The 23,629-nt window shown below is 37.8% G+C and overlaps 2 long non-coding RNA genes across 2 annotated transcripts in view; one reads left to right on the top strand and one right to left on the bottom strand.

The window, feature by feature from the left end:
* The first annotated feature begins 2,630 nt into the window (after positions 1 to 2,630).
* LOC144428192 (uncharacterized) overlaps positions 2,631 to 23,629 on the top strand; it is a 47,028-nt gene continuing 26,029 nt past the window's right edge. The window contains exons 1-2 of the long non-coding RNA XR_013478201.1: positions 2,631 to 2,762; positions 10,321 to 10,437. This is a non-coding gene — a long non-coding RNA (uncharacterized LOC144428192). The remainder of the gene's footprint in view (positions 2,763 to 10,320; positions 10,438 to 23,629) is intronic.
* On the bottom strand, positions 9,635 to 11,718 carry LOC144428194 (uncharacterized). Its single transcript, XR_013478203.1, has 2 exons — positions 11,383 to 11,718; positions 9,635 to 10,888 (listed from the first exon to the last, which is right to left on the bottom strand). It is a non-coding gene; the product is annotated as an uncharacterized LOC144428194 (long non-coding RNA).

Raw genomic sequence — 23,629 nt, 5'->3', positions numbered from 1 at the left:
GCGTTTTAGCAGGGTTATTGGTGTTTTTTGACGGTTTTTCACTGTTTTTAAGCGTTTTAGCAGGGTTATTGGTGTTTTTTGACGGTTTTTCACTGTTTTTAAGCGTTTTAGCAGGGTTATTGGTGTTTTTTGACGGGTTTTCACTGTTTTTAAGCGTTTTAGCAAGGTTATTGGTGTTTTTGGACGGTTTTTCACTGTTTTTAAGCGTTTTAGCAGGGTTCTTGGTGTTTTTTGACGGTTTTTCACTGTTTTTAAGCGTTTTAGCAGGGTTCTTGGTGTTTTTTGACGGTTTTTCACTGTTTTTGGGCGTTTTAGCAGGGTTATTGGAGTTTTTTGACGGTTTTTCACTGTTTTTAAGCGTTTTAGAAGGGTTATTGGTGATTTTTGACGGTGTTTCACTGTTTTTAAGCGTTTTAGCAGGGTTATTGGTGTTTTTTGACGGTTTTTCACTGCTTTTAAGCGTTTTAGCAGGGTTATTGGTGTTTTTTGACGGTTTTTCACTGTTTTTAAGCGTTTTAGCAGGGTTATTGGTGTTTTTTGACGGTTTTTCACTGTTTTTAAGCGTTTTAGCAGGGTTATTGGTGTTTTTTGACGGTTTTTCACTGTTTTTAAGCGTTTTAGCAGGGTTATTGGTGTTATTTGACGGTTTTTCACTGTTTTTAAGGGGTCTTACTACTTACTGAATACAGCACGAAACACCGCAAAGAGCGCGAAACAGCGCAAAAGAGCGCGAAACAGCGCAAAATAGCGCGAAACAGCGCATGGTTTTATGGCGCTATTTCCGGCATATTTACAAGGTTATGTACCGGATTATAGGTCATAATGCGAAATTTTTTCTACCTTTTTGGTGCTCCAGAAGTATGTGCAGCAATATGTCGCACAACCTGAATCCGCTACACACACACACACATACTATTTTCAGGTTGTGCGCCATCTTGGTGCACATACTTCTGGAGGTCCCTTTTTAACTAACCCTAACCCTAAAGCCAACCATATCCATATGGAAAATGTTCTAAATTATGGTACCCAAAATTTGTCACCAGCAGGGGCAGACCTGCCATTACAGCATTACTGGCTACATACGTTGGTTTGTGTTTTTAATTTGCTGCCGTGGTACTCCAACTCAAAACAAGGTTTTTTCTGCCTCACACTGTTTCCATCTGTTTTGCGCTCTTTCGCGCTGTTTCCACACTGTTTCGCGCTGTTTTGCGTTGTTTCGCGCTGTTTTGCGGTGTTTCGCGCTGTTTTGCGCTCTTTGCGGTGTTTCGCGCTGTATTCAGTAAGTAGTAAGACCGTTGATGCAGTGATGTAATTTCCGGATGACGTAGTCATGTGGGGGTTAGAAATTAGATATGCAAAAATTGTCAAGACAGGCCAAATATAAGTAGGTACCTGCGGCGCGTACTTCAGGACACCCATCTTATCTAGGCCTAGTAACACTTAACGTTGGCGAACAAAGCTTGACAAGATCTGAAGTTTGGCAAATCAAAAGTAACTAGGCTAGTTGAGATAGAATACCGTAGCTCACGTTACTTGTACGAAGTTCAGAATTTACGACTCACGATATAAGTTACTGATAATGTTAAATTTCTGTATTTGCCGTTATAGGCTACCGGTATAGCCTAGTCTTATCTAGTACCGGTACCGGTACTGGTCACTTGACATAGCAAACAAAGCTTTGGTTTGCTTGACTGGCAACGTTAGCTGAACGCAATCTGAATCCACATGAACACTGTAGGGTAATAGTAGTAGTGGATTGACTGATCGATTGTTTAATTATGGCTAGATTAAGGTACCGTACCGGTACTATAATTTCGCGTTTGTTTATCAGGATCAACCTAATAATTCGAAATCTTACCTGTACCAGCAAGCTTAAACCTCCAGACCTCTTCACACGATGTAAGTTTTCCACATATTGTAGCTTGAGACAAGTTCAACACAAACTGTGCCCACCCACTTATTCAATCTATTGAAAATTGGAGTTGTTTACCGCAGACAGTCTGTTATGCACAGAGTTTCATCGAAGCCTCGGCAGAGTGATAAGTCAAGTCACCGCGCATGAAAATATTCGAAACGATTTCAGCCAATAGCGTTCAGCCTTCTCACATCGTCACAGTCACCTCGATATCACGTGACATGACGCGTTCATGCATTTCCACCAAGTTTAGTGGAGAAAATGTTTGATAACACACCCTGTGAATGCATTAGCACGGTGTATAAAAAATTATGCAACGAAATAAGACGGAAAATTCATCACTACACCCCAATGGAGGGGGTGGAAATGGCAAATATCCTCTTTTTCTGTTAAGAGTGTACGCGTGATTGAAAGAAACGACATTTGGATGTCACGCCATAATACGAAACATAGTTTAGCCATATATAAAATACGGTACTAAAATTTAAACCTTAAAAAATGTTTGCTCATGGACTCATTGCTTATGAACGCGGCCCGCGGGTTGGGCAGCCCTAAACTTATTTGTTTTTTATTCAACTTCGTTTTCTTTTAGACATATATTCTTTATGCGGTCATAATTTTGCCATTTTTAGCGTCTTTAACCACCTTCAACTGCTAAGATATAAATTTTGCATGATGATTACAACAAAACCTATGAATTGTGTTCTTTTATTCAGATAACAAGCGATTCAGGCCAAGAACGCTCATTTGGAAATATTTCTTAAATATGTGGAGCGTGAAAAATCGACTCAAAACTAAAATACCTTTAGCGAGAAGAAAACCAGAAATCAAAAGTTTAATGAAAGATGTGAGTTTAGCTTTCAGTGTATATGGTTTTGTAACTTTCGGAAGGATGATGAAGGAAGCTTTTGATCTTTCTCTAGTAACATTAGTAATGTTTCATTTAATTTTGAATACTTGAACACATGCTCATTCTTCTGGTTTTCACGTTAGGATATTCTTCAAATGCAATATTTTAAAAATGTTTCCGAGAAGAAGAAAAATTTACATCCGTAGCTAATTATTAGTGGTTAGAATTCTTCGACAACGCGCCCCCAATAAACAAGTCCTGTCACGAACTAAACGATTTGTTTCTGAACCAGTTACTAGTGTTTGATATTAGAGAGCAAGGGGTTCCAGCATATTATCTGTGCCTTAAAGTGCTATGTCCCAATGAAATTCAACTAAGAATCTGTGTAGTTTGTTCAAAACAAAAACAGTCAACACGGTGGAACTTGGAATAGAATCAGGAACATGGCATCGGCTGAAAACAATAAACGAAAACTCAATATTTCATACGGATAGACAACTCAATATATTCTCTATATACACAACTCTCTATATTTCAAATCCATCAGCACGATAAAGATAAAACACATACAAAACCTAAATTAGTATATACATACGTTATGTCCTGGCTCTACAAGTAACACAACCAAACGAAATATGCTCTGATGTAAATATAATTCAAGTTTTATGACAAAAATATTAGAGCAGTAGTTACTATGTTAGTTTAACTGTAATACTGCCCTGAATTATATTTGTCTTACACTTGAATATGTAAATTTGCAAATTGGTATTTCCAACAGATACATAACGAGTACTACCAACAATACAGAACCTGTAAACACTGATTCACACCGAATACTGAGATAGACTGAGACAAGATATTCAACTATTGCGCTTCCAATTTACCAATTATCAATATGTGTAGTGCGTCAGACGCGCCTTCGCAGTTTACGTAAAGATATCAATATTTACCCTGGCCAACATTCGGATGGAACAGTAACAACCTATGATGATTTAAGAATGCATGTTAGTAGGGATTTCAGGATAGAGGTTACATGAATATGATTAAGTACTGCTTGTACCGAGCTTTATAGGGTAGATCAGGGTAGTCCGAACCGCGGCCCTATCACACATTCCTTGCGCCCGTAGAACAATTTTAGCGTGTACTAAACCATTGTTAGATAAATGTATTTATTGGCAGAATATTCCTGAGTTATTTCTGAACTATTCCAACTGTGATTGGCCTTTTTCCTAATCCCGATGTCGGGATTGATATTTGATAAAATCACGGAATTTCAATGTTGTATCTATAAACGTCAAGACTCTACCAGGATGGAAATGACTTCCCGTGGTCGGTACGAGGAGAATAAATTGTCTTGTGCAGACATGACCAAGCTGATGAGATGAATCGCGCTTCCATCCAAACTTCGTACACGAAGCTCGCCTTAAGTAACTTCTCAATTTAAGAGACGTGACCATGTTACAGCAATGACGAAACGCAGACCTGACTTAGCGCCGCGCAATCCAGTTCTTTTAGCTGGGTCCGGAGTCTCATCTTAGACAGATATTTTGGTTGTTATTTGACGATACCACTAGACCTAATCACGCTAAAAGTAATGAAATTAGTCAAATATATGAATTCATCATACAATAAGTGTAGAATAAATGAACAAGAAATAGGAAACGTATTTACCTATCTTCAACAACGTTCAATGACGGGGTCTGGTGTGTTTCCAAGTAATTTCTACCACGAAAAAATATAATTTTAGCGGACATTACAAAATCAAACATAAAGGAAAACGCCAAAAATATCACGATATTTCTCAAGAAGCAAATGGGTAAACTCCCGATGTTTTATCACTTTTGGGTTTTCTCCTACTGCGGCCCGCGAGACATCGCCAAAAGTTATTGCGTCACGCCAAACTCGCAACCTTGGACCACCCTAGGGTAGATCTTATATAACGGATGCTGCAATTAGTAGAAACATAAATTAATATTGTATCGGTAAAAGATGTAGAGAAATCGATCTTCAATACGATTCCAGAAAATCTATGGACACGCATGTAAATTTAGATTCGAATCTTGCTCCATCCAATTCACTAAGACAAGTAATAATTCCACAACGTCTTCATATATATATATCACAAATTTTGTTTGAGATTAAATGTAATTACTTTAAGCCACATATCATGTTTTTGAAAGATTGTCAATTATATCTACCCGTTCCTTATTTTCTATAATGTGAAAAATTCTAATTTTACGGGCATTCAGCGAATGCGAGTATCGGCTTTTCTAATCTTATTTGTCATCATTCTATTGCTAGGACATCGGTGCCGTATGCGATGCAATCACGAGAAAAAAAAAGCGTATACATTGTGTTGTTTTTATCTCATATAACATTCGAGACACGCGAAAGACCACTCATTTAACCTTATTTCTTGACACGTGTGGATACCAAGAGATAACCACAAAATACTTCTAAGAGAATGATAACAGAAACAAAATATGTGGATAATAAAATATGTGAGTTTAACTGTCTTTGACTTGTCAAATGCTGGCACTATGATCTTCAAACCTCCTATTCATACTAGCCCATTCATCAGAAATTGAACAAATGTAAAGGTTGTGCATGTGGGATAAGTAGTTTGAAGTAAGGTTTCCCATTACGGTTACGAGTTACGAGCTAACTAAAGTCGTATCATGTCCTTTGGTATCCAAATTATTGTCTTCAATTTATGCCCAAACAAGAAACTTTGAAAGAAACTTTGTTATCAGCCTGAAACACATCTGATGTTGACATCAGTGTTAACAGTCTTAGTACTTCAGTATTGGTGTTAATAATAAATTGACTATTTTTGTCAAGGACTCAAAGAACAGCCGCGAATATGCTAGGATACAAAACAAGACAATGATAAATATAACATTGCATATATTAGAGCAATCCTCAAAACCTATTCGGGTAATATATGAATAAACCTAACAATATTCTGAGTATCAAATTCCCACCTGATAATCATTTTGCAACGTATGGCATGAGTCAAACGCGAAATAGGAAAACCCATCATTAATAAAACATACATTTGCACAGCAGACTCCCTGATCCGCATTGTGCGACGTGCATCTACCTCGTGGCAACAAAATTTCAAATTTTCTAGCGTGAGTCATTTATTCGCCCCAGTAAAAGGAGGGACGTTGACTAACTTTACAGTGCTTAAATTAAAGGGCGGTTCCATAAAATGGGCAATAAAACATTTCGTACATACCGGCCCCGGAAATTATATGAAATGTGTTGATGAAATGGATAACGGAGGGAAATATTAAAAAAAAAATGTTTACTCAACTTCCAGAAACAATTGGAGTTAAAAATACGGAAACAAAACCTATGAAGATAACGAAATTGTCAATTTGTATGTGTGGTGTGGATGCTATATATGCAGTGTGTATTTTGTACGTAGATGTACTCAACAAGGTTCAAGTAGGCCAGGGGTGGGCAACCTTTTTCGGCTCGCGTGCCAAAATCGGCTAAATTTAACAACAAAATTCTTCCGCGTGCCGACCAAAATTAAAAACAATGCTTTGCTACTTCCAAAGCAAAAATACTTAATAATAAACCTTTCAAACATGTAGGCCTACAGACGGATTCACTATTCGGATATATTATCAGTCCGACAAATAGATTTGATTACTTTTCTTATTCTATCTCAGTGAGACTTCTGATTTCAAAACAAGCGTCATACAGCAGAACTTGTTACCACATAAATCCGCGTACATACAATAATAAATTTGGGATCAATTTTTGTTTCATTTAATAAATGTCGGGTTGTTCGAGGGCCGCAACAAATTAGCTCGCGGGCCGCATTTGGCCCTCAGTTTACCGACCCCTGTTGTAGAATAGTGCATTGCAAAGTTTTCAAGTTTTAAAAAAATTCTCGGGAATGGCATCCCAATCATGTAATAGTTCGTTTTCTGCACTTCTCTCTTGTATTCCCTTTCCTAATAGCTTATATTTCTTTCGAAATCAAGTTATAACAGTAAGTTAGCAAGTAACTCTAACCAACATGAGCTGCACCACTTCATAAATCAATCAGAAATATATATTACGTAACAATGTAGCCAAACGTTGTGTTAATTCCGACAAAATTCGTCGAGAGCTCAGTTGCTACGCCATGAAAAGACAAAAAGAACTTAAATAAATAACAGATTGTTAACAAACGATAATGAATAAACGAACACCGAGTTTTATCAAATAATTCAGTCTCGAAACTTTTATCTGAAATAAGACGATCTCGTTTCTGATGCCTCGCTCGCATGCCGAATAAATGGGCTCGCGTGCCAGGTTTGGCACGCGTGCCAAAGGTTGTCCACCCCTGAAGTAGGCAGTACTCCAATCTCCAATTTAAGTCATACGTTCAAGCTTCCACAAAAACGTAGTTGCTTCTGCAATGGTTTACATTTTTCAAGTTTTTTTGTCCAAGGACGTAAAAAAAGAAGATTTTCACTAGAATCAAGTTTATGTTTCAATTGTTTCGAACTTGGTCAGTTTGCTTTTTGGTGTAGATTTCCTAACATGTGTCGCGCTTGTTCGGGTAAGCAGCATTCAGTGATCCATGGCCTGAGGATCTTTACAAGTAGATCAAATGCTAACAATCATCGCAATGCCTCTACTCGTACAAACAGCGTTGCCAATGCAAATGTTTCAGACGCGGTGTCCAGTTTCAGCTTTTGCCAGTTGTGGTGAAGGATCCATTGGGCTTTTCTGAATAAGTTATCGCTGTGGTAGACTCTGCTAGTCAAATCTCAATTATATATAAATCATGAATCGAAACGAAAACTTGGTCTAATAAATATAAACCATACCCGTGTTAGCACTGACACTTTATGAAACAAAGGCGTTTCGCAAGATACAGAAGTAGTAATATTATCGGTGAAATCTGGTTACGACGAATATTGGCGTTGAACAACGTGTTTGTGATCGAGTCACGCATACCACATTCAGATAGAATGCTTAAAAGAGATCAATATATGCATTACTTACACGATATTCCGTTAGCCAATATTGAAGCGAATCAAGCTGTGATTTTAATCGCGTCGGATAATTCCATAGCGCACTTCCAGCATTTTGCTTGGAGTGGGTCGACAACATGAACCAATAGGAATTGAAACTCGTCTTGGTTGGACTTGGTCGAAAATTTGCGTACAAGTTTTGACAATAAGACAATTTTCAATTTTGATGCATTGTGGTTTACGTGACCATTTAACCATGCTACAAGAACAAATCGGGAAAAGCTGGTGCAGTGAATCTATAGGCACGGCGTACGATTTGTCGCTCAGTGAGTCGTTTAAAGATGGACGAGAATATATTTTCACGAACAGTAAAATTAAATTATTTTACCGTCCTGATGAATTTGATTTTATGGGGAGGAATGAGAATCACGAAAACTAAAACGAACACGCAGCTCGTATAAAAAGTCTCACGAAACAACCTAAAAAAACAACGATTTTATAAAAAATCGCATCGGAGTGATTTTTTGGAAAGACCGACAGCTATAAACGTCAATATGATAGTCATGCTTCATATACTCGATTTTTCCAAAATGATATTAATTCTGCAATTTTTAACTGTTAAAATAATTGTTTTTGTTGAAAACAGCCATGTGCGTATAAATTATTGTTCCGTTCTTTCGGAGATGTTGATTCATCATATGTGGCGAATTTTTGTTGCATAACGGGAGTTATGTACGACAGCGGAAATAAATTTCCTAGTAGCGCAATATCGATATGGACTTTTAAGTTGATTTACTTACTTTGAATGGGTTTCGAATTCTAAATCAGATTCCACGTGAGATATACGTTCATCGTGTCGCCACAAGTATTGATTTAGATATCGAGAGACTTACTGCGAAAAGTGCTTGAGCTTGAACTGTGGGAGGGGAAAGGGATTGCTTCATACTTGAACACCAGGGGTTCACAGGTTTTGTTACAAATAGAAAAGCCCTACTGTTGTAAGTTCAATATCTGATGCTTGATATGACGAATTCAACAATAAGAGACTGAAGTCTTGATCAAAGTGGAGTAATTCTATAATTTTTCGAAATATTTCAATTCCTCGTCAATTCAAAGATGTTGAATGTAAATATTCCCTGTACAAATTTGGAATATTCTGTCAAATATAATTGAAGCATTCCAAGAAAATTGCCAGAATCGTTCTACTTAAAGCTGATTCCGCGCAAAATCCAACTGATTACTGCACTAGATGAATGGATATTCTTAAGTTTTTATAGAATTCTGACAGATGGCTAGTTGGACCAGATTTTTTGCGATTGACTGAGCGAAGCAAACCGAAGCTATTTGCAATTAGTTTTGGAAAAGAGGACAAAAGAATACAGACACAAACTTTGATGACTCGATGTTGAGTTGCGGAAAAAGAACCGAACCTTGGAAGGAAAAATTCTGACACTAGTTTTGGACCCTACTCGACCCGCGTCAGGATTCTGCCTCATTGATGGATCACTTCCTGTGAATATTCATGGGGGTGGCTTTGTCGGCAGTCTGCGTGGTTATAAGTTTCAGTTTAGTTCGAGTTGTGGAAAATATTCGAATATCCTATCGAATATTAGAATAACAGTTTACTGTTCTAATATCTGTTAACACAACACGTGGCCTGGACACGGCACGTCGTTTGTACGTCGCCGAATTAAACGCTTGGACAGCACATCGTATGAGACACGAGAATCAGCATACACTTCTGGCTAACGGACAATGGCGTCAGAATTGAGTGTTATATTTGCGGTATAATATTTTTATTTATTTCCAGTGGATATGATATTATTTCAATTCCTCGATGAGCATAATGTCGCCCTAATGTTGCATGATTTTTAATTATTCAGTTGGTCGTTTTGTAAAATTGGAAACATTAATACAAGTTCTTAATGAAGTAACATTGAGTCAATCTTATCAGAAATTTTCACCGATCCGCAGTGACGACATTTCATGAGTTATATTTAATGCAAAAACATGGATGTGACAGGAAAATACAACGAATCCCGAGGCCAGTAGCAAAGATATTGTTTACTTTTTCATTTTAAAGTGACGATAAGGAAGATCAAAGCCGACGCGAAATATAATAATCAAAATAAAGTTAATTTGGAGACAGGGATTTCAAATTAATTTCTATAATTTCCCTGGCGTCTCGTCGACAATAATCGCACAGTAGTTTTCGAATTTGTCAAACAGAACGCGCAGTTCCGCAATAAATTAAAACAAATTAAACATCGATATCTACCAGATCGCAAGACTTGATACACGCGTGATTAAAAGAACCGACATTTTTATGTGGATGGCCGAAACAATCACGCCATAATCACGAAACATACTTCAGCCTATCTAAAATATGGTACTAAAATTTAAACATTATCTGTTTTGTTATGCTACTTCGTTTTCTTCTAGATATATATTCTATATGCGGGTATAATTTTGCCGTTTTGGCGTCTCTATCCACCTTTAACTGCTAAGACAGAGGTTTTGTATGATGTCATAATGAATATAACAAAACATATGAATTGTGGACCTTTATTCAGAAAACAAGCGATTCAGGCCAAGAACGCTCATTTACAAACATTCCTGAAAATGTGGAGCATAAGAAATTGACTTAAAACTCAAATACCTTTAGAGAGAAGAAAACCAGAAATCAAAAGGTTAGTGGGAGATGTGAGTTTAGCTTTCTGTGTAGATGGTTTTGTAAATTTCGGAAGGGTGATAATTGAAGCAATAGGTATTTTTCATTTAATTTTGAATACTTGAACACATGCTCATTCTCCTGGCTTTGACGTTAGGATATTCTTACAATGCAATATATTTTTCAAATGTTCTCGGCTTTTCAAAAGAAAAGAAAAAGTTTACATTCGTAGCTAAATATTAGTGGTTGAAGATCTTCGATAACGCACCCCCAATAAACAAGTCTTGTCACGAACAAAACGATTTGTTTCTGAACCAGTTACTAGTGTTTGATATTAGAGAGCAAGGGGTCCCAGCATATTATCTGTGCCGTAAAGTGCTATGTCCCAATGAAATTCAACTAAAAATCTGTGTAGTTTGTTCAAAACAGTCAACACGATGGAACTGGGAATGAAATCAGGATCATGGCATCTGCCGAAAACAATGAACATAAACTAAATATTTTATACGGCAAGACAACCCAATTTTTTTCTGGAATATAATATCACAACTTTCAGCATTTGAAATCAATCAGAACGATATAGATTAAAAACATACAAAATTCAACAGTATATACATACCTAATGTTTTGACTCTACAAGTAACACAATCAAACGAAATATGCCTTGGAGTAAATAAAATCCAAGTTTTATGAATAAAATATTAAAGCAGTAGTTACTGCGCTAAGTTGACTGTAATACTGCGCGACATTATATTTGTATTAGACTTGAGAACATCAATTCTTACAAGAATTTGTAAACTCACAAATTGTCATTTCCAACAGATACATAGCGAGTACTACCAACAATACAGAACCTGTAAACACTGATTCACACTGAATACTGCGCTAGACTGAGACAAGACATCCAACCATTGCGCTTCTAATTTACCAATTATCATAATTAATCAACAAACTCACAACATACCATTGTGTAATGCGTCAGACGCGTCTTCGTAGTGTACGTAAAAACGTCAAATTTGCCCTGGCCAACTTTCGGGTGGAACAGTAATAATCTTTGATGATTTAGGAATGTATGTTAGTATGAATTTCAAGATAGCGGTTAACTGATTATGATTAGGCATTGCTTTTACCGAGCTTTATAGGGTAGATCAGGGTGGTTCACACCGCGGCCCGAGAACACATTCCTTGCGCCCCGCAGAACAATTTTAGCGTGTACTAAACCATTGGTAGATATGTGTATTTATTGGCAGAATATTTTTGAGTTATTTTTAAACTATTCCAACTGGGATTGGCCTTTTTCCTAATCCCGATGTCGAGATTGATGTTTGGTAAAATCGCGGAATTTCAATGTTGTTTGTATCTATAAACGTCAAGACTATGCCAGGATGGAAATGATCGATATAAGGACAATGAATTGTCTTGTGCAGACATGACCAAGCCGATGAGATGAATCGCGCTTTCATCTAAACTTCGTACATTAATCTCGCCTTGAGATTAAACTTCTCAATTTGAGAGACGTTTTGAGCATTTATTTTAGTAAAAATACTTCTCTATTTTCAAGCGTTGGCCATGTGACAGCAATGACGAAACGCAGACCAGACTTAGTGGTTGTTCTGTTTTTCGTTGACGTTACCACCAGACCTTGTCACGCTAAAAGTAATAAAATTAGTCAAATAAATGAATTCATCATACAATAAGTGTAGAAAAAGTTACCAAGAAAGTAGAAACGTATTTCCTTCTCCACAACAACGTTCAATGACAGTGTTTGGTGTGTTTCTAAGTAATATCTACCACGGACGAATATAATTTTAAGCGACATTAAAAAATCAAACATGGGGAAAGATGCCAAAAATTCGACGATACTTCTCAAGAAACAAATGGGTAAACTCGCGATGTTTTATCACTTTTGGGTTTTCTTCTACTGTGGCCCGCGAGACATCGTCAAAAGTTTTTGCGTCCCACCAACCTCGCAACATTGGACCACCCTAGGGTATATCTTATATTACGGATGCTGCAATTAGTAGGAACGTAAATGAATAATGCCTCGGTGAAAGATGTAGAGAAATCGATTCTCAATACGATTCCAGAAAATCTGTGGTTTCGACACGCATGTAAATTTAGATTCGAATCTCGCTCCATCCCATTCACTAAGACAAGTGATAACTTCTTCATATTTATAAATCACAGCGTTGGTTTGGGATCAAATGTTATTACTTTGGGCCACATACCATGTATTTAGAAGATTGTCAATCATATCTACCCGTTCCTTATTTTTTATAATGTAAAAAATTCTAATTGTACAGGCATTCAGTGAATGCGAGTATCGGCTTTTCTAATCTTATTTCTCCGCATTCAATTGCTAGGACATCGGTGCCGTATGCGATGCAATCACGAGAAAAACAAAGCATATATAATCAGGGATGGCGAACCTTTTTCGATGAATGGGTCGAAAATAATATTTTTATCGCGTAAAAGAAGAGAGTGGGTCACAGATATTTAATCAATGTTTGTATCTATAAAAAAAACTTCTGAAACAAATCTTATGAGTTTCTGTTGGTGTTGGTGTAGTTTTGGGCTTTACTTATGCAGTACTTCTATCAGGGAGGGATCTAGTTCTCGTATTATCTCGACGTTGCGAGAAATAAACAGATCAATTTCATTGTTATGTCATAAACGATATCAGAGCCAATAGCTGAATAACGATACACGGCGGTGCAGACTTGCGTCTAAGATTAGGGGTTTTGAAAATATCCATATCGGTCCAAAAAATTAACAATTTGAGAATAAGCGAACGCGGCCCCGACGGTACATTATAATATTTAGTTATTGTTAGATTAATTTATGACCGGTTTAATCAATTTTTATTACTAATATGTTAGCATTTTATTTTTATTTTATTCGTGCCTTGGCGGGTCACGAATAAAACGCGGTGGGTCACTTTGTGACACGTGGGTCGGTGGTTCGTCATCCCTGTATTAGAGCAATCCTCAAAACCTATTCGGGTAATATATGAATAAACCTAACAATATTCGAAGTATCAAATTCCCACCTGATAATCATTTTGCAACGTATGGCATGAGTCAAACGCGAATTAGGAAATCCCATCATTAATAAAATATACAATTGCACAGCAGACTCCCTGATCCGCATTGTGCGACGTGCAATTGACTCGGGGCAACAAAATTTCGAATTTTCTAGCGAGGGGAGGGGGGGGTGAGTCATTTATTCGCCGCAGTAAAAGGAGGGACGTTGACTAACTTTACAGTGCTTAAATTAAAGGGCTTAAGATTCCATAAAATGGGCAATAAAACATTTCGTACATACCGGCCCCGGAAATTATATGAAATGTTTTGATGAAATGGATAACGGAGGGAAATATTAAAAAGAAAGGTTTGCTCAACTTCCAAAAACAATTGAAGTTAAAAATACGGAAACAAACCTATGAAGATAACGAAATTGTCAATGTGTATGTGTGGTGTGGATGCTATATATGCAGTGTGTATTTTGTACGTAAATGTACTCAACAAGGTTCATGTAGGCCAGGGGTGGGCAACCTTTTTCGGCTCGCGTGCCAAAATCGGCTAAGTATAACAACAAAATTCTTCCGCGTGCCGACCAAAATTAAAAACAATGCTTTGGTACTTCCAAAGCAAAAATACATAATAATAAACCTTTCAAACATGTAGGCCTACAGACGGATTCACTATTCGGATATATTATCAGTCTGACAAATAGATTTGATTACTTTTCTTATTCTATCTCAGTGAGACTTCTGCTGCTGCATTACCGCTGATAGAGATTTTACATTGGGTTTATATTTTGTAATTTTCAAAGAAATATACGAACTACTGGTTTCAACGTCCAGGCTACTCCTGTTACGAGACGACTTATTAAAATTCCAATCATAACTGAGAACAAAGATTCACAAGCATATGCAGATGATGTAGAGCACTAGTCGGAAAGGATGATGTTTTTTTGCCACTTGCCCCCACGGTACGTCTTCCAAAGAAGACCTGACAAGCGAGTACGAAGTTTATTCCAAGTGTAATGCATTTCAGATAAAGCTGTTCGCAGCAATATGTGCTTCCGAACGTGCCCATTACTTGTTTTGCACTGTCGCATAGATCAACTGTGGCGCAGTCCTGGATCTCGGGTCGAATTTTTCGTCGAAGCACATTGGAATGTTTAGTCCTCGTCGCGAGCTATCCTGCGTTTTCCAAACATTTTTGAATTTTAAAGATCACAATTAACTCGAACGACATGCAACTGACTAAATCCGCGTACATACAATAATAAATTTGGGAACATTTTTTGCTTCATTTAATAAATGTCGGGTTGTTCGAGGGCCGCAACAAATTAGCTCGCGGGCCGCATTTGGCCCTCAGTTTACCGACCCCTGTTGTAGAATAGTGCATTGCAAAGTTTTCAAGTTTTAAAAAAATTCTCGGGAATGGCATCCCAATCATGTAATAGTTCGTTTTCTGCACTTCTCTCTTGTATTCCCTTTCCTAATAGCTTATATTTCTTTCGAAATCAAGTTATAACAGTAAGTTAGCACGTAACCCTAACCAACATGAGCTGCACAACTTCATAAATCAATCAGAAACATATATTACGTAACAATGTAGCCAAACGTTGTGTTAATTCCGACAAAATTCGTCGAGAGCTCAGTTGATACGCCATGATATATATATTTCTTTGAAGCCATGAAAAGACAAAAAAAGTTTAAATAAATAACAGATTGTTAACAAACGATAATGAATAAACGAACACCGAGTTTTATCAGATAATTCAGTCTCGAAACTTTTTATCTGAAATAAGACGATCTCGTTTCTGAGGCCTCGCTCGCATGCCGAATAAATGGGCTCGCGTGCCAAGTTTGGCACGCGTGCCAAAGGTTGCCCACCCCTGAAGTAGGCAGAACTTCATTATGTCACGCACATAAATACAATTGGATATGTGCACTTTCACTTTCCTGACAACTTCTTGATAATCAGGGCCACAAAATCTCCAACTTGAAAGTTGTGTTGAACATTGAGTCACTTCTGTCGGCACTGTAATTGGGGACAACATTCTTTTGTCAAGCGCTGCCAAAATAAATCAAGTAATCGCTGAACATGTCTGTATCAACTTCTGTATTCATCTGTTCGAAATAACAAATCAGGTGGCAAAGACTGTTCTAATCTATTTATCAACATTGAGTTTGGAGAGAGAGCAATTCAAATCATTCGGATCGTCACTCAGTGGTGGTTTATCGCTGATAATATTTTTTACTGCTGTGAGAAGAGACCATAATAATTAATCATTGAGAGACTGGCCATTCAATAGAATTCTTCTCACCTTGCGCACCATTCTTTTCACCACTTCATTTTGGTGACTAGAAAGAGGTGAAAAGTGCTATTGCATGTCCTTTTGGGATAGAGATGTGTCGATCTGTTGGGAATTCCACTTGGTAATAATTACATATATATATATATAACAAAATTAGTTTGGTATTGAATGTAATTGCTTTAAGCTTCATGGCATGTATTAGGAAAATTGTTAATCATATATCCTCGTTCATTATTTTTTTATAGCTTAAAAATTCTAGATATAGGCATTCAGCAAACGCGAGTGTAGGTAATAAGCGGTGCTATCACCTAACTATGATGTGGAGTGATATCGTGTGATCCAATGTGCGAGTAACACCAGAAATACTTAAAAAGCCCGATCCCAAATAGTTCATCCAACATTTGTTGCTTTGACTTTATTGCATTATCGCAGTAGTAATGAACATCGATGAGTCAGTTTATTCCAGTAATTACACACAATTTAATCTAATCTATGATCATCACTCCAAATATTAGCTAAATAAATAAAACAAACATGAAAAATACGACTTACAAATTGACAAATTCCGGGGCTTAGAAACAGAGGTGCGCTCACTAAAAACTCAGAAAGAAGAGAGCGGCGTGCGGGAGAATTTACAGATGCCAGATTATTGGTCAGAATATACAGCCAAGTTGGCTCCATAAAATATATATTTGGGACTTGTCATGTATTAACCATGGGAATAATATGTGGAAATAACTATTAATATCAAATTTAGGATAATAATCACTCCATTTAGCTGAATACGAATGTACTACGCTTGTAAAATTGAACGATTATCGCAAGACTGGCATGATTGCAAAAAATAGATATTACGAAACACTTTTCTGGAACACAAACTAGTGACCATAATTAAAATGAGGAAACATTTCTTACATACCGGGCCCAAATTAGAGAAAATGAAAAGCATTTTATGTAATCTGTTAAAGCAATAAAAGAAATGTTCAAACAACACAATGTGTGAAACACACAAAAATTAATCAGAAATAATTAATCTGAAAGAATGAGCACCATTAGAGATACATAAAAATGGTAAACGAGAATCTCTAAGGAAAGGGTAGGAATGTGGTACAAGCATAATTCCTGTTGCGGTATGTATGTTGTGAATAGGTGCATGTTATGTACAATGTGTGTGTATGTGCGTGTCACTATACGGCCTCTAACAAGCACAGCTTGCGAACATCCCGTACATAAGTAGAATTTGCAGTACGGACTTTAACCCTTCGAACAATACCACGCTTGTCAGGGTATGTCTCATCAACAATCGCCTTCGGCCAATGACTGCGAGGGGAACTATCATCAAACATCAACACCAAATCGCCAACTTCCAGATTTCTTTGTGTAGTGTGCCATTTTTGTCTTTCTTGTAGCAGAGGCAAATATTCTTTCTTCCATCTATCCCAGAATAAATCCAGGAGCCTTTGTGAATATCGCCATGTTCTTCTATAATCATCAGTCTTCATAAATTTGTCTAAAGGTAGAGATGGATCAAATTTGGCAATTAGAATTGAATTTGGTGTCAAAACATTTAAGTCTTTAGGATCATCACTTAGTGGTGTGAGTGGTCTATCATTTAATATCCTTTCAATGCCAGTTAGGAAGGACCACAATGAATAATCTGAAAATAATCGACCATCAGTGATAGCATGTAATGTTTTTCTGACTTCTCGAACTAATCGCTCCACGACACCTGATTGATGACTGGCCAATGGAGGTGAGAAGTGCCATTGAATTTCTTTTTGAGATAATGACTTGTCAATCACATGTTTGTTCCAGTTTCTAATTCCCTCTCTCAACTCTTTCTCTCCGCCTATAAAATTTGTACCATTATCCGAATATACGTGGATAGGTCTTGAGCGTCTGTCAGTGAATCGGAAAAACGCTTGTAGAAATGCTGATGTATCAAGTGACTCTGCAACTTCAATATGTACGGCACGTGTGGCCATGCAAGTAAAAAGACATCCATAACGCTTGTATTCATTTCGACCAAGCTTGACCTTGATTGGGCCAAGGTAGTCTACAAATGTAGATTCGAACGGTTTCTTTCCAGGAACAACTCTACAGCTGGGGAGGTCTGCCATCCACTGCTCGCCTGTACGAGCAGATCTTTCTCTGCATGGTATACATTCTCTGATGACTTTTCCAACAGCTGATTGTCCCCGTAATATCCAATATCTTTCTCTAACTGACGCAAGAACATGGAGAGTTCCAGAGTGACCTGTATTTCTATGATGCATGTCGATGATCAGCTTTGTTACATGATGGTGAGGTGGCAAGATGATTGGATTCTTCTGTTGCTCTGGCAAATCAGATTTTTCAAGCCGTCCTCTCATACGCATAATACCATCTTGTATGAAAGGGTCACACTTTAGTAGAGGCTTGGCCAGTGTAGACTTCAATTTCTGTTTTTGTTCAACTAGCATTTCTCAGTTCCTCTACAGAAATGAATCGAGATGCAGGAACTCGGTCACATTTAAGATACTTCCATCTCATGTATCCTTGAAAACGCATCAACCAAACCATAGCACGCTGTAGTTTTTCAAACTTGGAATATCTAATGAAAAATGGGGGGAATGGAGATTCATATTCACAATCAGTAGATAAATAGTTGCCTCTAAACTCAGATGCAATTGGACAATTAACACCTGAAATTGGAACATTACAAGGGCGAGCGGGCCAAAAGGACTCATCCTTGCACAAAAACTCTGGGCCATCAAACCAAAGACTAGACTTGGAAACTTTCAGCACGGTTGTTCAAAAACTGAAGCACTGAAGTCGAGTCTGTCCAGTACAGAACTTTATCAATTTTATAATCTAACTCTTTAACAATAGATCTGGCCAACTCTGCAGCAGCAACTGCAGATACCACTTCGAGACGTCGTATAGTAATAGGTTGCTTGGGGGTGACACGGGAAACGCCTCTCACAAAAACAACATGAATGTTATTTGCTGCATCAATCATACGCAAATAACTCGAACAACCATAACCAACTCTGCTAGCGTCACAGAACAAATGCAACTGTACCTCAGTGGGTGTGAAGTCAGCTGGCTTGAAACAACGAGGAATAGACAAATAATTTAGGTTTGATAATGAAGCGATCCAATTTTCTCAACTTTCTCTAGGTGGGCCAGAAATGTTATCATCCCAGCAATAACCTTTATCGCACAACTCGCGAAGAATAGGTTTTGCGGGCAAGATAAATGGCTGGACAAATCCCAATGGGTCAAATACTTGACTAACCATTGACAAAATACCTCACCGTGTTAGAGGACGAGGCTCTACATTTATACGTATTACGAATTTGTCAGCATCAATGCGCCAATGCACACCGAGTGTCTTATTTGAGGAATCACCTTGAATGTCAAAATCTTCCATAGATGGGGCTTAATCTTCATCGGGTATAGAATCTAAAACAGCTTGGTCATTGCTTATGAACTTAGCAAGATGAAAACCACATGTATCTAATAGCTTACGTAGTTGAGATATCAAACTGACGGTTTGGTCAGCAGTAGGCAAACTTTTCAAACAATCATCCACGAAAAAATTACGATTAACAGTTTCAATAGTGACAGAGTCAGCATTGGATAAATTATCATCAGCTACCTTTCGTAGCGCAAATGTAGCAACAGATGGAGAACTCTTACAACCAAATATATGACTCAACATTTTTAGCTCAACAGGGTCTCGGGATAAATCATCATTGGGCCACCATAGAAATCGCATGGAATCGCAATCAGGTGGATTTACCCGAATTCTATGAAACATTTGAGGGATGTCACAATTTACCGCAACGGGTTCCTGTCGGAAACGCAAGAGAACACCAACCAATGTATTAGTATTGAAAGGACCTGATAACAAGTTGTTATTCAAACAAGTGCCTTGAAACTCGGCTGAACAATCAAATACTAACCGAAATTTTTGGCCAGTATAGTGATGTTGGAAATATGATGTTCTGTTACTGTGTGGCAATTCATGTATGGGTAAGTATTCTGCATAACCATTCTGGTGTATTCGTGTATTTTATCTTTGTATTTTTGGAAAAGATTTGGGTCTTTCAGGAATTTTCGCTTGAGATATACTAGCCTCTTTTCAGCTATAAAACGATTATTAGGAAGGGTTACATTATCAGATACCCGGGGTAAGGCAATTTGATACCTACCATTTACCATTTTCACTGTATCTGCCATAATGCTCAATGCTTTCTTGTCATCGACAGAAAACTCTGTAGTACATGGATCAGCATATAAATCAACAAAATCATGACCACAAATATGACACATAGATAAATTAGTACTTTCCTCAATAGAATTTGCATAACTATAACCTGCTTTCAAAAAATTGACATCGACACAATTTGAAATTTGAGCATTTTTGTCAGGACCTGCTAGAGCCCAACCTAACATTGTATGGTAAGCAGTTGGTGAGCCTTGTTCACCAACACATGTGTCTGAGATGGGAAATTGTCCCAATACATCAGAACCTATCAGCACTTTAATGGTGCCATTTACTTCGGGGAAAGATAAACCATGCAAGTGTGGATACTGTTCCACTATTTCCTGATGTGGGATAGAGTCATGCAAATCAGGAATACCATCAAAAGTCAAAATATTATTTATACATATTTCGTTAGGCTCGTTAATACCAGTAATAGTGAAAGATACTCTCTTTCCTGAGTGGGGCTTTGAACCACTGGCAGTGTGAATAGTACACCCCTCAGTTTCACCTTGAAGGCCTAAGCTCTTATGGTGCAAAATGAACGTGACGAGCCATAATCAAGGAAAGCATATGTAAATGAATAACAATCAGAATCATTAGCAGAAACCTTGACTTGTACAACCATAAGTCGCACAGGATAATTTTCTATATTAGGTGAAATAAAATTTGCATGCACATTACTCACACCGGGTCCATTTGAGCCACTGGATTTTACATTAGAATTAACAGGTTTCTGAGAAGACAGGGTGTCATCATGAAGAAGTGTGTGGTGTTTCTTTCCACAGTTGTTAACTTGCCATCCTTTACGTTGTGTCCTGCACGCAAACAGTTGAAGCATGCCTTGTATTCTCGAACGAAGTCTCTAAAAGTCTCTCTTTGGTATCTTTATCTTTGAACTTCGTGCAGTGATACAGAAAGTGTGAATCACCACAACCTAGACATTGACTTTGAGTGTTCTTGGTGAATTTGTTGTCACTTTTCTTTTCCCTTGTAGTTGCAATTGTAGAACTTGTGGTTGTGTATGTCTTAGCTGAGCGAGGTCTATGGTTAACCTGCTGCCTACTTTTAACATAGCGTTCGGCCATGAGTCGACCATAAAATGTGTTGCTCAGGTGAGCTCTTCTTTCAACATATTCTAGTAAATGCATGTAGGATGGAATAGGACCATTTTTCCATGATTCATCTCTGAGATAGTCCATTTGTACATGATATGGCAATCGATCAAAGATGTCTCGCAGATACGATTGTGCATCAAGCATGTGTTCCTTCTTCCAATGAGAAAGTATAACATAGCAATTTCTCATCTTCACAGCAAGGTCATAAAGCGCTTCAGCATCGTTAGCCTTTAGCTGAGGACCAGCAGTGAGCTGCTTTATAGTTGCTTCAATCACCAAAGTTTGATTTCCGAATCTGAATTCCAAAGTCTTTCTTGCCATACCTTCTGCTGCAGGTGCTATCACAACCAGATGCTTGATTGCGTCTTTCGCCTTTCCTTTACACATTTGAATGAGCTGTGCTAACTTCACATCAGGCGGATATGGATGTCTATCAATCATGTTTTCGAAGCCTTGGATGAATGAATGATAATACTCAGGGTTACCATCAAATGTAATTGGATCTAGCTTAGGCAAAGTGAACCCTTGACGCACTGTTTGCATAAGTGCAAATAAATCATCCTTGCTAGCTGCGTTGCTTGGTTGAACATTAGTAGCTGGACGGTTTATGTTGTACGAAGGAAATTCATATGATGGCATCAAACCTTGCCGTGGTAGTGTTGACATCACAGGCCTGGTGGAATGGCTTTGCAATAGTTCAGGTGCTCTTGTGTTCACAGACATACCAACTTGTGGATAAAAATTTCTTGTGAGTGGATTTAGCTGTGACTGACTGTGATAGCTGCTGAGCTTGTGTATATTTGCATTCCGCTAGTGCTTTGAAGAAAGCCATTGTCTGCCAGTTTCGCAGGGGAAGCTGGAGAGCTAGAGAACATGGGTTGATGGGAATGCAAATGACCAGAACTTGTTGCAATTGCCGGGCCCATAGACAACATTGGTTCACTCGGGCGAGTGGTAATATGGGTTGGTATGTCAGCAGTGGTAACACAGTTAGACACAGGGTGCATCAAAACACTTTGTGATGTAACAGGGATAGAATCCACAGCGTAGTCTCTGATTTGTAACACAGGTGGTGGTGAGATGCTAGTAGTTTGCGAATGGCGGAAGCTATGCCTTGAAGATCGGACACTACTTGCTGTAGCTATTACTTGAGCTTTTTCCATTTGTAGCTGGGCATTTCTCAAGGATATTTCGAGTTGCAATTCAGCTTGACGTTGATTGAATTCTGCTTGTAGTCTAGATTGAGCCAACTGTGCTTGTGCTTGCTCAACTTTTTCAGCAGCTGCTAGTTCAATTAAACGTGCCTTTGCTAGACTTGAAACAGATGACATTGATGAAAGAGATTGATGAGAGTGACGAGATTTTTTACTTTTGTGTGATTTACTTCGACTTGATGTCACACAAGACTCTAAATATCTCTGGTATTTTATGTCCCACAGCCTTTGAGTCTCTTCAGCCCTTGCCAGTTGTAATTTAGCCGTTTCAATTTCTTCTTATGCAACCGGGACAGATGCACCATCAGTTCCAGGAGAAATATATTTTTGCAATGTTTGCCATGAATTTAATGCAATGTCCAAATTTTCTTTGACATTTACGACAAGTACATTGTTCTTAATATCGGATAGAAGTGTTGACAGTTCGTGACATAGATCTGCCACATTTTGAGAATGTACTTCACATTGCTGCTTGAATGCTTGTGTAGGTTCATCATTTGTAGATGCCATAGTCTAATAGTTTAGTTCAGTTAGTGTTGCACACGTCAAATTTAGATTAAATCCAATATGTAGGTAATAAGCGGTGCTATCACCTAACTATGATGTGGAGTGATATCGTGTGATCCAATGTGCTAGTAACACCAGAAATACTTAAAAAGCCCGATCCCAAATTGTTCATCCAACATTTGTTGCTTTGACTTTATTGCATTATCGCAGTATTAATGAACATCGATGAGTCAGTTTATTCCAGTAATTACACACAATTTAATCTAATTTATGATCATCACTCCAAATATTAGCTAAATAAATAAAACAAACATGAAAAATACGACTTACAAATTGACAAATTCCGGGGCTTAGAAACACGTTCTGCTGTGAAGTTAATGTGAAGGCCAACATACGAATGGTCAGGGTGGTTTGAGAGTTTCTGCATGGTTTGCGAGGAATTTACCCTGTGTCCCAACCATATTTCAACTCTGGTCTTTGAACTAGCGTTTTAAAGATAGATAACTAATAATCAATATCTACTCGAAATAATAATTAATTCTAAACAAAAGTGTAGGGTAGTGCTGTTTCCAAATATGTAACAGTTGAATATCCTACTCGCAGATTTATTTTCTGTTTTTCAGGTCGTTCCGTGATGATCAATACAATGGCTAGTTTATTGAATATAAATGGTGTCAATGATGATCAATACAATGGCTAGTTTATTGAATATAAATGGTGTCTACAACAACAAAATTCGCAGGCTGATGTCTTATCCAGGATAAACTTGAATTGACATCTATTACGCCA

The sequence above is a fragment of the Styela clava genome, chromosome 10, assembly GCF_964204865.1.
Source record: "Styela clava chromosome 10, kaStyClav1.hap1.2, whole genome shotgun sequence".
Lineage (NCBI taxonomy): Eukaryota > Metazoa > Chordata > Ascidiacea > Stolidobranchia > Styelidae > Styela > Styela clava.
Note: the sequence above shows the minus strand (reverse complement) of the source record. Positions and strands in the feature narration are given on the sequence as shown.